This window comes from Saimiri boliviensis, chromosome 13 (genome assembly GCF_048565385.1).
Source record: "Saimiri boliviensis isolate mSaiBol1 chromosome 13, mSaiBol1.pri, whole genome shotgun sequence".
NCBI classification, from domain to species: domain Eukaryota; kingdom Metazoa; phylum Chordata; class Mammalia; order Primates; family Cebidae; genus Saimiri; species Saimiri boliviensis.
Window position 1 is genome coordinate 79,406,638 of NC_133461.1, and position 16,762 is coordinate 79,423,399.

Here is a 16,762-nt window from a genome sequence, read left to right on the forward strand (position 1 = left end):
ATGAAAATTTAATGTTTCCCCCCTCCTCTTAAAAAGTTGGTTGGCTTGACCAGATGAAGTGGCTCAGGTCTGTAACTCCTGTGCTTTGGGAAGTCAAGGTGGGAGGATCACTTGAGGCCAGGAGTTTGAGACCAGACTGGGCAACCCAGTGAGACCTTATCCCTACCAAAATTTAAAAAAATTAGCTGGGCATGGTGGCTGATGACTGTAGTACCAGTTACTCCAGAGGCTGGGGTGGAAGGATTACTCGAGTCTGCTCAGGATGCCACTGCACTCCAGCCCAGATGACAGAGCAGGACCCTGTCACAAAAACAAAAACAAGCAAACAAACAAAAAACCAGTTGGCTGTCCTTTTATTAAGTTAACTTTCTCTCCTCCTCCAGTGGTTGCAAAGCCTCAGAACTTTGCAGAAGATCTCCTGCAAAGTTTGGTAGTGGCCTGACCCTGTCAGAGGGAGCAGCTAATGACCCCTAAGGGCACATTGCCCTTTAGTGTGTAGGAAGTCTGGGAGTGCTGTGTTCCTGACTCCTCTATGAGATGTTGAGAACTTCGAGGGTGCTCCTTTTATTTTATTTTATTTTTTATATTGATGCCCAGGGCCCTGCAGAGCAATCCAGAGTCCTCAGACTCCGTCCTGCCTTCCTGCCCCACAACAGGATGTTTGCAGTGTTAGTGACTCGCTCAAAGAATATTCAATTATTTCTGTGCATCTTTCTTTTTGTTCTACTGGGTTTTGTTTTGTTTTTGATATTTCTCAGCTTTTTAGGAACAAGTGATATGACACATTTACCTCCAAATGTGGAGGTGGGTATCTCAGCACTCAGGGAAAATGCATTTGAAAACTGCAATTTTTGGCTGCTGGTGTCAGATACAGCTACCTTATCTCTTGCTTGAAACCCAGACAGGGTGACTGCCAGTCAGGGATTCCAACCAGCTGGTGGGATTGGCCTAAACCATCTGACAAAGGGATCCCTTTCCTCAACTGCAGCCTCCCCACGTCTTTCTCGTTCCCTTTTGCTTGAGAACACACAGTTTTGCACTTGTCCTTTGTACCAATAACTGGAGGGTGGGAATTATTCAGAAAGCCTGTGTTCGACACCCCATCTGTTCATTTCTGACAGCAATATATAATGTAAGGCTATAAAAACTTGAAAAATAATGCAACATAAAAAGGGATTGACTCAGCTCCAAGAGGCCATAAATGGTAACAAATACCACTGGATGATTTATTTCATGCTGCAATCTTTACAGTAAGTCATCTTTCAGACATTTCCTTGTGACAGGTTTTAATAATATTAATGCCCAGAGCAATCCAAATCATCGCCAATAGACGTATTTATCAAGCTGCCAATCCGAGTAAATGAAATTCTATAAGCAATAATGTAACGTGTTTAAAAGAAGCTAATAAAACAAGTCAGCAGAGAAATATTACTTCAAAGTATTCTCTCCCTCTAATCCAGCCCTGCATGTTATACAGCCAAAATGCAAATCTTTCCATATTTGATTTATTGCTCCAAAAATACCAATGACCTTTTCCCAAGCTTCTGTATATTCACTCTCATACATTCATAAAGCTCACAGTACATCCTGCCAGAGTTGCTGCAGTGCTTAGCATTTATTGTTATGTTTGTCTTGCTTTTACACAGGTACTTGATTGGCGGCTGCAGTGAATAACATCTAAGTTTCCAAACCTTATTAAAATATAACAACTACCCGAACCATAAACCAATCTCTTACAGTGCCCACTCGAGGCAGGCCTTCCAGAAGATCTGAGAAAGTGACTTGTGCAAAGTCCCAGTGATTTACTATTATAGTTGCCAGGTAGATTTCACCTGAGGGGAAGCCAATCGGCATTTTCCTTCTATCAGGTTTGCTTTGCTTTGTGCTAATGTTTTCTTATTCCTGCAGATCACAGTATGCCAGCTGTTGAAGCATTTGGCCTTTCAAATGCAGCTCAAGACCTGCCTCCTGCAGGAAGCCTTCCCTATTAATTTCACGAATTTTCTGATCTCTAGTGCAATACCTGGTCCATCCCTCAACAGAACTTTCTCATTAATGAATTCATGAAAGCACAATGCATTATCAAAGGCACTCACCAAATATTAGATGGAAATATGCTCTGCATTAATTAATTCAATTGATTCTGCAATTAATTGATGGCTAATTTTTCTTGCATACCAGACACACACTTCTCAAGGTTAGATTTATACAGGTGTTTGCTATACCACTGTGTATCTAGTAGGTGTAGCAAACATGTAATTTCACATATATATATAAAATTATGGCATATATGTATATATATAAAACATAAAAATGTATTTTATATATCAGATATAAATATATATATATATGCATATGCCCTAATTGCACAAGTATTTGATTGACAGCTGCAGTGAATAACATTGAAGTTTCCAAGCCTTATTAAAATCCAACCAATACCCGAGCCATAAACTGATCTTTAATGGTGCCCAATCAAGGCAGGCCTTCTAGAAGATCTGAGAAAGTGAATTGAGCGAAGTCCCAATGATTTACTATTATAGTTCCTAGGTAAATTTCAGCTGAGGGAAAGCCAATCTGCATTTTTCTATATATAAAAATTTTAATATATAATATATGTAAAATATATAAAACATATATACTATATAAAAGTGTATTACATATTTATCTACATATAAAATATAAATATATATTTTATATAAAATATGTAAATACTTTTAAGCATTATCCTATCAGTTAAGAAATATATGTATGTATATTATATATAATATATACATATATATGTATATTTCTATTTTTTTTATATATATAATATATACATATGCCCTAAATGATAGGAGGATGCTTAAAAGTATTTATGTACTATGACTATTGTTCTTGTGTTTATTTGGAGTAAATCCTTTGGAGTTTCTTCCAAGCCCATGTCTGCACTTCTAAGAAATTCTTAGGAATAAAATAGAGGAAGCAAGAGGGTTGACTGAACTGAGGAAAGAAACCCCTCTCACATCTTCCTCACTTGATTCTGTGAACCCTTACCCAGACTGCTAGCCCAGGTGTTAGCAATCTGCAGCCCCTGCTAGGTTTGCTGTTGTCTGCTTCGCCTTTCATTTTTGCTTACTTTAGAGTGTGTTTCTGTGTGCAGGCAATAGAGAGTTAGAGAGAAATCAGGTGCTTGGGAAAAGTTTTGATTTTATAATTTTATTCCCTAATTTGGTGTAGTAAATTATTTTTCCAGAATCCAGTTGCTCTTCCTACTTCTCTGTTTCTTCTCTTGTCTCCTCACCTCCTTTCTGCTTCAGCGCTCCCATCACCAACATCTGGCCTTTTGTGTGTGTTGTGATTCTCAGGGTGGAAACAGGCCAGCCAGGGAGTGTATTATTAGACAAGGGTTTGAAGAAGCCTCCTATCCCCCTGAAATTTGTATAACCATACCTATACTTACATACACACCCACCTTGGAAAGTACTGTTTCATCTCTTCTCTACTCTTATTGGCTTGAAAAAATACTAGGATCAAATATAGTGGCTGCAACAGTAAACTGAAGGAGAAGAAAGAAGGAAGAAGGGAAAGGAGGAAGAGAACTTGAGGCAGCTCCACAGATCCAGAGGTATGTGTAAGAATGTCTGGTAACAGAGTACCTCATTAGGAATGCCTTTCCTTTACCCTTGCCTCCAAAAAAGAAGATGGTTCTAGGTGGGAAGGTGGACCCTGAAAGATTGTTGGAAGGAGAGATAGAGTCAGGGTTGACAGAGATGATCTGCTTGTGTAATTATACAAACATGTTTCTTCTTCTTTTCTTTTTTTTTTTCTTTTTTTTTTTGAGACGGAGTTTTGCTCTTGTTACCCAGGCTGGAGTGCAATGGCGCGATGTCGGCTCACCGCAACCTCCGCCTCCTGGGTTCAGGCAATTCTCCTGCCTCAGCCTCCTGAGTAGCTGGGATTACAGGCATGTGCCACCATGCCTAGCTAATTTTTTGTATTTTTAGTAGAGACGGGGTTTCACCATGTTCACCAGGATGGTCTCGATCTCTCAACCTCGTGATCCACCCGCCTCGGCCTCCCAAAGTGCTGGGATTACAGGCTTGAGCCACCGCGCCCAGCCCAAACATGTTTCTTCTATGATCTTATTCCTGGTTCCCTAAAGATTCAGAGTTCTCTGACGTAGCTCTTTGACTTTGGAAAACAGAAAAAAAAAATGTGAAAGTCATTCAGGACCGTTCCTTGTCTATTTTCTATTTTAATACATTCACCCAAATCTTTACAGATTAACTGTAAAGAAACCCAGATAGAAACCATATAGAGAAGTCAAAGCTTTCTACCACTGGGTTCACAGATTTTTTTTATCTTTACATATTTATTTATTTTTGCCCAGCTCAGAACTTGTCCTGGGTCAGTCTAGGCGATGCATGCTGGAAATCAGTTGCTTTGAGTGGGACCTGGGGGGGCTGTGGGCAGGAGATGCTGAGAACTGTTCCTGGAAGACTACACTCACAAGCCAAGCAGACACTTGACCTGGCCCTGAAAATCCCTTCCAGTTGTCTTTTGCCTCTGAGCTATCTCTAAGTCTCTTAAAACTTGTTTCCAAGGCTGAATTTCTCAAAGGAATAAAACAAAAGTCAAGTGAGAACAAAGCAAGCATGTTGCCCATGGTCCTGGCAGCAGATACCTATGCTGTGGGCAACCACTGAAACCAGGAATTTTTAGAAAGAAGGCCTCTGAACATTTATATTTTCACCTAAACAGTGTAAAATCCAGGCATCAGGCTTGACTGGGTATAAAATCAAACTGTATTTCATTTGAAGCAAATCTAGCTAAACTGGATGAAAATATTTTTCATAAGATATTACTTTAGGAACTAAAAATTTTAATGTGCTCTTTACTTGTAATAACATGCAAATATAAATGTGTTATTATTACATGCAATAAATACATAAAAACTGGACATTTTTATTTTGGAAGGTCATTTGCATTGTTGTCAATTACAAAGCCGTATCACTGGATTCAAAGGCTACTTTGAATCAAAGTCTGTAAACTTTGTCAATGCTTATTTTGGACTCTTCTAGATCTTCATGTGTGTGTGTGTGTGTATATATATATATATAGCAGGCTGCATGTGCAGGAACTCCTCTTTTCCCAGTGGCCAGACTAAGCACTGTGAAGCGGCCCCACGACCTTGCAGAGGGAAAGAAGGCAGAGCAGGTGCAAGGAGAGTAAGGTGAGGGGCTCCTTCTGTGTCTGTAATGCATGTATGTGTGTATTGGTATGTATCAATATGTCATTCATATGTATGTGTATATATATGTATATATATGTGCATGTATATATGTATATATGTGTCTGTAATGCATGCATGTATATACTGGTATGGATAAATAAGTCATGCATATGCATGTATGATTTATATATATGATTTATTTTGGTTGATTCTTAAGTGGCAACACCAAAATCTTGCTCTAAAAAGTAATTTATCTGCAACATATGCACTAGCAATTCTAAAAAAAAAAAAAAAAAAAAAAAGACATTAGAAAATTTCTTCCATTATCTAAACAGAGCATCTTAGAATTCTGAGACAGACAGAAAATGGCAGCTTCGTTCACACTTACACATGGCTTTATGACTTGTTTTTTAACTAGCTTTTTCCCCACTGGTACCTCAAGTGCAGATGAGATATAATACCACCTACATTCATTAGGAGGAAACCAGGAAGCAAAGGGGCAGCAACCTGGCTGGGTTATGATCGGAACTGGGCTTAGAATCCCTCTGGGAGGAACAGAGGTGTTCTCAGGGAGAAAGGAACAGAACCCCTCAGGTGGAACAGACAGCAGGGAAGGAAAGGGATGTTCAAAAAGAAGAATTTGTTCAAGGTGCCTTTTCTTAACCTTCTTTCAGCAAGAAAGATTTTCTCAATTAAATGAGGACTGTTAGAGACTCCACACTCATTTGTTCTTGATATTTATTTTAAAAGATATAAATAATTGCATGAAAGCCAATGATTGTGCTGGGTAAGCTAATAATCTATAGTGTTGTGTAAACAGCCTCTATATTTGATGCTAAGTTGAGGAGGGCAATTATGGTTGTGTCCTCACCTGGCACACAGAGCCCCCAACCCCCTTCATGCAATGAAGCCCAGCTCAGGGATGATGTCACCAAGATCTCCTGCCTGGGTGGGGATGAGGTGGCACCTGTGCCTGGGATATCACATGAATGTCCTGCCACTCTGTACCACCCTTGTGTGAGGGTAGAGTGGCGCTCCCACTATGATCCTGTGAGTAGAGGAAACTCCAAATTTTAAAATGAAAATGAGGGCCCATGGCCGGGCATGGTGGCTCAAGCCTGTAATCCCAGCACTTTGGGAGGCCGAGGCGGATGGATCACGAGGTCAAGAGATCGAGACCATCCTGGTCAACATGGTGAAACCCCGTCTCTACTAAAAATACAAAAAAAATTAGCTGGGCATGGTGGCATGTGCCTGTAATCTCAGCTACTCAGGAGGCTGAGGCAGGAGAATTGCCTGAACCCAGGAGGCGGAGGTTGCGGTGAGCCGAGATCGCGCCATTGCACTCCAGCCTGGGTAACAAGAGTGAAACTCCATCTCAAAAAAACAAAAAAACAAAACAACAACAACAACAAAAAAAGAAAACGAGGGCTTATTTCTTATCTTTACGTAAGGACTGCCACGACAGGATTCTGTATAATAATCTACTCATTTAGAGTGTAAAACAGAATAGCGTTTACAAAAAAAATTATTTCCACATGTTTTAAAGGACATGACTATTGCTTAAAGCGAGATGGGCTTATAAATAAAAAAGAATGGTGACTACTCGGCTTTTCCTGGGGCTTTGAGGAGAATTGAGTAGGTTTCCAGGGACTCAGGTTATTTGGTTTACTTCTTAGCACTATCTGCAGCAATATTTCAGAGTGAAATAAGTAAAATATCTGTTCCTTTTCATTTGGCAGCAAAAAAAGATCCAGGGAGAAAAAATAAATAAGAAATATGTAATCCCCACGGTGTAATCCCAGGGTATGGAAACTCACTTCTCTTAAATACCTCCCTCTGGCATAATTGACTTTTCATGTGCATTTTAATAATGATATTTCAGCAGGTTGCAAGGGAATTTTTTTTCTCCTGTTGTTGCTGTTATAAATTATAGCTTGGAAAAAAAAGTGTTATAAATCTAATTACATTTTCACTTATATTAACAAGTCAGCACAATCTTCCAGCATGTTTACCAAGCAATTCCAATATTTACAGCTGACCTAATTGGTTGTGGGGTAGAAGCAATGAACAATATTTTATTGTCTCGATCGTCGCGCATGTGCTGAAGACAGCTGCTGAGTTGTAAAGCTGCCCAGCAGCCCTCAAGTTCTGCCTGCCTGTGCTGGCAGTCATCAGCCAGCTGTGGAGCAGAGGGCAGGGAGGGAAAGGGGAGTTCAAGGAGAAGAATTTGTTCAAGGTGCCTTTCCTTAATCCTCTCTCTATAAGAAAGATTTTCCCGATTAAATGGGGACTGTTACAGATTCCACACTCACTTGTGCACGGTGTTTATTTTAAAAGGTATAAATAATTGTATAAAAGCCAATCATATATTGTGTTGGGTAAGCCAATAATCTGTAGCTTTGTGTAAACAGCCTTTATATTTGATGCTAAGCTGAGGAGGACAATTATGGTTGTGTCCTTGACTTTCGCTATCAAAGCTGGTGTGGTGTTTAGGAGTCAAGCATGGGTCTGATATACGTGGAGAATTCTTACATTCTCATATCTTTAAAGAAAGGGGTGGCCATGGGGAAGGACTACATTGCTTTTTGGGGAGAATGAGACAGGGTCTACTTATCTTATATTTTTAAAGATGAGTTCTGCTGTCACTTTGCCACTCCCAAAGATTTAAATTGTTGTTGTTGTTGTTGTTGTTGTTTTTGAGATGGAGTTTCACTCTTGTCACCCAGGCTAGAGTTCAGTGGTGCCGTCTTGGCTCCCTGCAACCTCCAGCTCCCCGGTTCAAGTGATTCTCCACCTCAGCCTCCCAGGTAGCTAGGATTATAGACACCTGCCACAACACCTGGCTAATTTTTTGTATTTTTAGTAGAGACCAGGTTTCACCATGTTGACCAGGCTGGTCTTGAACTTTTGACCTCAGGTTATCCACCTGCCTTGGCCTCTCAAAGTGCTGGGATTACAGGCCTGAGCCACCATGCCCAACCCAAGATGTAAATTGAAATGACATTTATCTCTAAGTCCTCTCTTACTTACTCAAACTGTTGGTGTTGGCATGAATGCAGAATTTTAATATAATTTAAGCAGAAAGATGCTTTATGGTGACTCTCTAGACCTTGGGTTCAATTATTTTGTGGGACCCTCCTGCCTTGTGTGTAGTGATGATTGCTAGCATTTATTGAGCGCTTACTCAATGCTGGGAACTTCTCTCAAAGTCTTACATTTAATCTTCTCATCATCTCAATGAAATTGATATTAGTTATTTTACTGGGTAGGGATCTGAGCCACAGGACAGTAGGTGACTTGCTCATAGTCACAGAGCTTGAGGATCTCAGAGCTGAGATCTGACACTTGAGAGTTTACTGCTGCTGTAGCCCCTACCATGGTTACAATACTGGGTGGCATCTCCCTTTATCTCTCTTTCTGAAACCGAAACGCCAACATATCATAGCATGCAATTGGCTTCAAGATGTGGTATTGGATATACACAGGAGACTTGTATTGGATGTCACCTAGAATTATACCTCCCCTTTATGCCGATACCTGAAATTTGTTAGATAGGGCTTTGTTCCTTAGCTGAAGTCCCTGATCCATGATGAAAGGGAAGCTGCCCCCAAAGTGTTAATATGTTTATTCTTGTGTTTTCACAAATGAAGTTTTAGATAATAGATGTGGATGAGGACATTTAAGTGGCTGGGGACTGTGAACCCCTGAGGAAGATGATGGCAAAGTGTTATTCGGAGGGCAAATATCACAAAGTGAAAATCCGTGCCATTTGCCTACTTCACATTTTTTTCTTAGAAACTATGCAAGTCACGTCTCAAGGCCTTCAAGAAAGTTTTACTTAGAAACAGTGACTAAGCTTCGCATAAACTTCACCTTGTCTTATAGAGTTGGTCTTTTATGTATGACCCTAAACAGACAAGGTCTCATTCCTGCCTTTTAGAAGATTATAAATAAGATGAAGAATAAAAGCATGCAAATACTAGTTAATTAATGCAAATAGATATATGCACTCAGTAAATGATCAGTCATCCCATTGTAATTTTTAGCCCAATGTTCTGAAGGCCACTTCCTCATCTTAGCACCAAGCCAAATCAATGGAAATTTCCATACCCACAATTCCTAGGAGAATTTGTTTTCATTTTTTCAAAAGACCTGTCCACAGACCCACAGCAATATTCACAAAATTTCTTGTCCCTCCTTTGGTATAGTCTGTAAACTAGACAGGATGAGGAGGATGAGAGTAATGGAAGAGATATGCTGAGTTTTCTAAGGTACTATTCTGATGCTTTTATGAAGGCTGAAGCTATTTTTTCTGCCTTTTTTAAGCAATAACAATAAAACATTGTTAATTCAAACAATCAATTTATTCAATACATACTTGATGAATTATTGCCATATATATATATATATATATATATATATAGTATTTTGTTAGGGTTGTGGCACATTGCTTCTCAGAAATGGGATTTTTGCCTATGAATACAAAATAAGAACTAGAAAAGAGGTATTTAGAGGGTCTAAAGGAAAATACCTACTCATCTTTTCAAAATTCTTATTCTTATAGTCCCTGCCACTCTTTCATCTGTCTTTGGAACTCAGGCTCATTGGGATTAACAGTATAGTTTCTATACGTATATGTGTATGTTTATTTCCAACCCTATCCCTAGACTATCTCTATAATTATATGTGGATATATTTTGTCCTGCTGTCTTCTTTGGTCTTGCTATTGAGACTTAATGAAGGTATTTATTAAACATCACTGCAGACCCATAGCCCTGCTAGGGATTCTGGTAGTCCCAAATTAGACCATCAATTAAAATAAGAGAAAGCATATTGTAGAGGTTCTAGAATCTCAGGTGGAAACCATAGAATAGGAAACGTAAGTGCTGATTGGACTCTTGGGGAAAGGTAACTCTGCAAGATGAAATACTTGCTATGCAGTGTTAAGTGAATGTAGATTTCCAGAACATGATTTGAAATGCGACAGTAAAGACACCACTCAATAAGCATATATGAATGAAAGAACCAGATAATGCTTTTGATTTACTAGTTATGGGTTACATTACACTCAAATAGGCAAGTCTATGCTTGTCTTGAGGGAAAGAGTTTTAAAAGTTTAATATGAAAAAAGAAAGGATAAAAGGAATTGCTCAGATAATTTCATCTGATCAGTTTCTGTAGAAAGCTCAGATATGACATGAAAAGAGCCATGTACAATAATTTGTATCCAATCTTCTGCCCCCTAGGTGGACTCAGAGGCTAGCTATCAGTAGGAGTTCAGACATCATGGAGGCTAAAAGATGGGGATTCTCTTGCCTGAATAATTTGGTACAAGAATTCAATAAAGTGTATAGAACTGAGAATAAAAAGGGAGGAAGAGCTCGGCTTCTTTTCCTGAGTAAACAGGGTATGTATGACAGAGGAGGCATGAAAGTGAGAGGCCAGAGGGACAGGTGTCTCAGGAGTCATGCCTGGGCATAAATTATGTAGGGCTGAAAATAGATGTGCCAGAAAAGAAACAAACAACTTCTCCCAGTTGGAGGGATCCTCCTACATCCTTATGGCCGGTGCACTATTTACTAGCAAACTTCCAGCTTGGCAAAGGCTATCCCAGCAGTCCTTCTGGACAGACTATAGTTTGCTCAGAACTGAAAGACTGCCATAAGATCAATGACTGGAAGGCACTGAAAAATAGCCAAGGGAGGAGCTGAAATGGCCATGGAAAAGAATGTTCTGGAGAGAGAATGGCAAGCTACAGGCAGACTTGGACATGGCAAAGTGCCCTTGCCAATGGGAACTACTGCATCATAGACTTTTACTGAAAACCCTGCTGATATGCTCATCGGACTGATGGTCTATAGATGGTGGTTGTAGACAGTGAATGAAATCCTAGGACATCTTGAGCTGTGTACAGTATCCTCTCAAATGTGAAAGAACGTGATATCAAAAACGTAGAAGTCTAAGAACCAGAGACATGATGGCAGATGGTGACAGGAAATACAATGACAATAGCATGAACCATTTTTCACTTGTTGTATTTTCACTATGTCTATTAGGCACTACATAAGAATTTAATCACTCCTGTCTCATCCAATCCTTGCAACATTTCAATTACTTAGATTCTAACATCATCCCATTTGACAGATGAGAAAACTGAAGCTTCCAGGCTAAAAGGATGGCGATCTGGAGCTCACGTCTGCCATAAGTGCTATTGCTCATGGCTAATATTTGTGGACCACTTGTTCTTGAAAGAATTAAGTCTGGGTTGGACATTGGCAAAGAGAGAGAAAAATGACATTTAGGGTCCCTGGTATCTGCGAAAGAACAAAGAAAGGATGGAGACGAAGTTGGTATTATAAATGTGATCTCATTCATAGATATCACTAAGACATGGTGGGAAGGGATGTTAAATGAAAAAGTATTTAGATTTCAATATGGGCCATAAGTTGACTTAAGCAGACCCAGGGGAAAATTTCCAGGAAAAGACTGATAGACCTAAACAAAACAAGCAATTCTATTAAAGACGATTTCTTCTCCTGACCCAGGTCTGTTACATAATGCTTGGAAATTTCTGCCTTGTTTCACTGATTAAACATCTTTCAGTATTTACTTGAGTTTATTCACACCTACTTTTTAAAAAGTTGGATAATTTAGTGTGGTTATGATGTTATTCATCAGTCACAGCATCATACAAAGCAGTTGTATCTAAAACTTCTCTTTCTAATATCTAATTAAAATCAGTTTTACTAAAGAAGAGACTTTTGATAGAGAAGAAGCAGAGAATAGTAAGTAATTGTGTAACAGGGACAATGGGCAAAATGGTCCTAACTCATCCAAAGTGGAATGGTAAAAGCAAAGAAATAGGAAGCAGGGAGCTCCAGGAATGAATGAGATTCATGTTCACTTACTATAAAACACTGCACAGGTCTAACTTATCTCCCCAAAAAGTAAGAGGAAATACGTTCTCTCTCTTATATCACATGATCCTTTGATTTAAGGACACAAAATTCAAGCAAAGAGAGCTAATGTTTGTTTACTTATTCATTCAACAAATATTTATTTAACTACCACCTATTAAAGAGTCTTTTGTGTGCTAGTCTGACAGCATAACTGCTATTTATAACATTGCTTAGTCTATAGAAAAAGAAAGACACCAGGAATACAAAGAAATATTGGACTATAACTTTTATATCAGTTAGAGCTGTCTGTAGTGCTTTAAGTACTAAGCATAGAAGACAGTTATTTCTTAACTTACTAGAAAACCCACTGGTGGCCTGAAGATTACATTTTTAAATACAGCAAGCTCATTGTCAGAAAAACTATAGATAATATTATGTTGCTTTTGGTTTTTGAATGTAAGACTGTTAATGCATCAAACATGGATCATGAACAGCACATACCGCACACTTTACATTTTTTCCAATAATGCCTACTAGTCTCTATTAAGCCATCCAGTTTATTTTACCACTCACTGTTGTACAGCAAACATAGAACCTTTAGACATATGTTGTCAATTTGCGAGTTGTAACTCCCTTTGTCTTACTACACAAACACTAAACAAATGAACACAAACTATTTTCTATGGTACTAAGTGGGGCTACTCTACCACTGACCCATTAACAATGTATGTAAGTCACCTGAGTAACCAACTCATTGATGAAATGTCACAGAGACTCATCCTCAAATGGAACATATATGTTCAAGGATATACCACCATCTAAAAGATTCTGCAGTGTGGTCCTTGTTTATTTCTTTAAAGCTCTTTAGTTCATGCAAATGTACCTTGAATTTGAATTAAGAAGTGCAAGGGAATTAATCATAAGCTTTAGCAATCATCTGCATGGGTTATGATCACAATCTCTGGCCTACTCGGGGTCAAAAGCATATTTTGGGATCCCCAACCAGAAATAGGGCTGATAGACCAGGTCTGCAGATGAACCAGGTTATCTGGATCAATTCTCCTTTTAGATGCCTGCTTTATACCATTGTGTTGTTTATTACAGACAGTGGGAATTAAAACCAAAGGAAAAAAATACCAATATGTTAAATTACTTTGTTTTTACAGCTGTGCTAAAGAAGAAAAGAAAAGCGAGCGTGAAACTGAATGGGTAAAATTACATTTAAGAATTTTCTGTGGCTTTTGATGATCCCTGGCTTGCCAACCATTTACCATCACAGAGAAGACATGGGAGAGAATAAACAAAAGCACAAACATGATTGGAGCATTTTCTGTGTTATCACATATGTTGTCTTTATGTCTTCACAAACAATTTTCAAATTTGAATCATGTTTTTTTAACAACTTTGCATTAACATAAATATAGCATACACACACATGCACACACGCACAATAGCAAAATCCAAGACTGTTCTTGAGACATTTGAGACTTTCCCATGACACTCTACCATGCACTCTCTCCTCTCGTCAGGCTGGCAAGTTGCTACATGGAAAATGCCACATTCTCCCCAGGCTTTATCCATGTCACACTGTTCACAGGAGCTGAGATTCCCACTGTCTCCCACCTTTCCAAATCCCACTTCCCACAGGAAGCTTTCTAGAACAATCTTTCCAGCCCTCATTGACCTCATCTTCTTCTGACCTTCCTCCAGAACCATCCATGAGACACTTGAAAGAGTACGGCTTTCGAGTGCTACATGGATGGTTCTAGCGGAAGGTCTATTGGTCGCTGACTGACTGATTGACTTTTATTATGTGTTTGTTTCGAACTGCAAAAACTTTCTATTGTGAAAGTTTTCCAACTTCTTTCCCCTGTACTTTCTAGAGAAGAAAATTAACTTCTCATTTCTGTATATTTGTACTGATGCATAATATTTTGTACGTATTTGTGGGGTACATGTGATATTTTGATACATGTGTCGAATGTGTAATGATCAAGTCAGGGTATTTAGAATAACCATCGACTCATGTGTGCATCTTTTCTTTGCATTGGGAGCATTTCACATCTCCTCTTCCAGTAATTTTGAAATATGCAATATATTGTACTGTGCTGTCAAAAACTAGCACTTATTCCTTCTTTGGCCTCTGACTCATCTTATGTGAATCTGTCTTGTTTACCCATCTAGACAGCATGGAAGTTGAAACATGATTTCTATATTTACAAAAGCATCAAGCATGGTGCCTACTTAGCACGTACAGTCTATTCAATATATGTCTATTTACCAACCATTTCTGGAGAAAAAAACGTCTTCAGATCCCAGTGTTCATCTGTGATTGTTTTGTTGTTGGAAATAGCGAGGTAAAATCTGGTCCCTGAAATGTCCCAAGACCTTTCCCTCAACTGGTTCTCAGTGCTTTCCCATAGGCTATCTCATCCCGCTTTATAAAATCTGGGACTGGAAGGCAGGAAGAACACAAACCGTAATCTTCAGGACTTTTATATTGCTCTTAGAAAGTGCACAGAAGGGGCTGGGCACGGTGGCTCAAGCCTGTAATTCCAGCACTTTGGGAGGCCAAGGTGGGCAGATCATGAGGTCAAGAGATTGAGACTATCTTGGCCAACATGGTAAAACTTCATCTCTACTAAAAATACAAAAAAATATAGCTGGGTGTGCTGGCGTGTGCCTGTAGTCCCAGCTACTTGGGAGGCTGAGGCAGGAGAATTGCTTGAATCCAGGAGGCGGAGGTTGCAGTGAGCTGAGATTGCGCCACTGCACTCTAGCCTGGCACCTGGCAACAAACTGAGGATCTCTCAAAAAAAAAAAGTGCATAGAAGGGAAGGCACTTTTGGTGGCTCAGACATTTGACTCCTGCCCACCTTTGGCAGGGTACAGGAAAATTTCCATTAACCAGACCCACCAATCCAGAATCCTCAGGTAAGCAGAATAGGACTCTCTGTGTTAAAAGAAACAGGTAAATTGCATCGAAACCAAGTACAAGTAAAATATTTATTGCAAAATCTACATTATTGGAAGGCTCTGCACTTATTATACATTTGGCCCAACTGTAAACATCTTCCTGGCTATAAGAATTGATCATTGCAATAAATAAGAAACATTTAATGAAGACATACTAGCAGCTGGGAATCAAGCAAAGTAATTCCTTGGTACCCTTTGACCAACAACTCCCTATTTCCCCCACTCCCAACTTCTGAAAACCACCATTCCACTTTGTACCTATGAGTTTGGCTATTTTAGAGTCCACATATAAGTAAGATCGTGCAGTACTTCTTTTTCTGTGTCTGGCTTACTTCACTTAGCATAATGTGCTTTAGGTTCCTCCATGTTGCTGCAAATGGCAGAATTTCCTCCTCTTTTAATAAGAGTGAATACTATTCTGTGTGTGTGTGACATTTCTTTTATCCATTCTTTTTTTTTTTTTTGACATGCTCTCGTTCTGTCACACAGGCTGGATTGCAGTGGCATGGACATAGCTCACTGTAACCTCAAACTCTTGGGTTCAAGCAATATTCTCACCACAGTAGCCCAAGTAGATAGGACTACAGCTGTGTACCACCATGACTAGCTCATTTTTTTTTTTTTAATTTTTGCAGAGATGGGGTCTTTCTATATTGCCCCAGGCTAGTCTTGAACTCCTGGGCTCAAGCAATCCTCCCAGCTCAGCCTCTTAAAGCACTGGAATTTTAGGCATGAGCCGCCATACCTAGCCCTATTCCATTCATTTTCTGACTAATACTTAGGTTGTTTCCATAATGTGGCTGTTGTGACTAGTGCTGCAATGAACATGGGAGTGCAGAATTGTCTTTGAAATACTGATTTTGTCTTCTTTGAATAAATGCCCAGAAATAGGATTTCTGGATCATATAGTAGTTTCGTTCCTAATTTTTTGAAGAAATTGCATATTGTTTTTCATATTGGCTGCAGCAGCAAAGTGCTTTAAATACCTAATCTCTTTTAATCTCTACAAAATATTTATAACGTTATGTAATGTTAGGTTATAATGGCTCTTTGATAATATATTTACCCTTAGATAATCACAATTTTTAATCATTAAAGATCTTCCTGGTATGTTAGACCTACGAAACTGAAATGTTGTCAACATATTGCAGAGCTATTTTCATTAAAGTTTGGAATGATAGAACTTTTGGATTGCCCCTCTAATTAAAATTGACTAAACATTTCACTTTCCTCCAACTCTGCTTTCTGCTTAGTGGAGGTTTTAGTGTACTAAAAAGCTGTAAGGAAAAGGGCAGGAAGGAGAGATTTGAGTCCCATATTTTGCAGATGCAAAAACTCAGGCAATAGCATCTTCAATGTACTGGAAATAGAGGATGAATTAGCAATAGAAAAGCTATTTGGAGTTCCTATCATTTGGCCCTAACTTACATTTCTAAAGTGCCTGAAAGGTGGTCTGAAAGAAAGTTACGTATCTAACTTTTGGGTTATAATGGGTACAGATAATTTGAGCAATGGAAAGAAGAGATATATTTGCTTGGCTTAGTGATATGGGGGAGGTGGAGATGATTTCATTTTGGGGTGGAACAATTCCACTGGTCAGTATAGGAGTTTATAAAGCAAATATTCTGGTTTAAATACAATATATATGGCCCACTGATTCTCAAAAAACTAT

General features: G+C 39.0%; 1 protein-coding gene across 1 annotated transcript in view; it reads right to left on the minus strand.

The window, feature by feature from the left end:
* KCNU1 (potassium calcium-activated channel subfamily U member 1) overlaps positions 1-16,762 on the minus strand; it is a 129,785-nt gene that overhangs the window by 47,344 nt on the left and 65,679 nt on the right. The window lies entirely within an intron of this gene.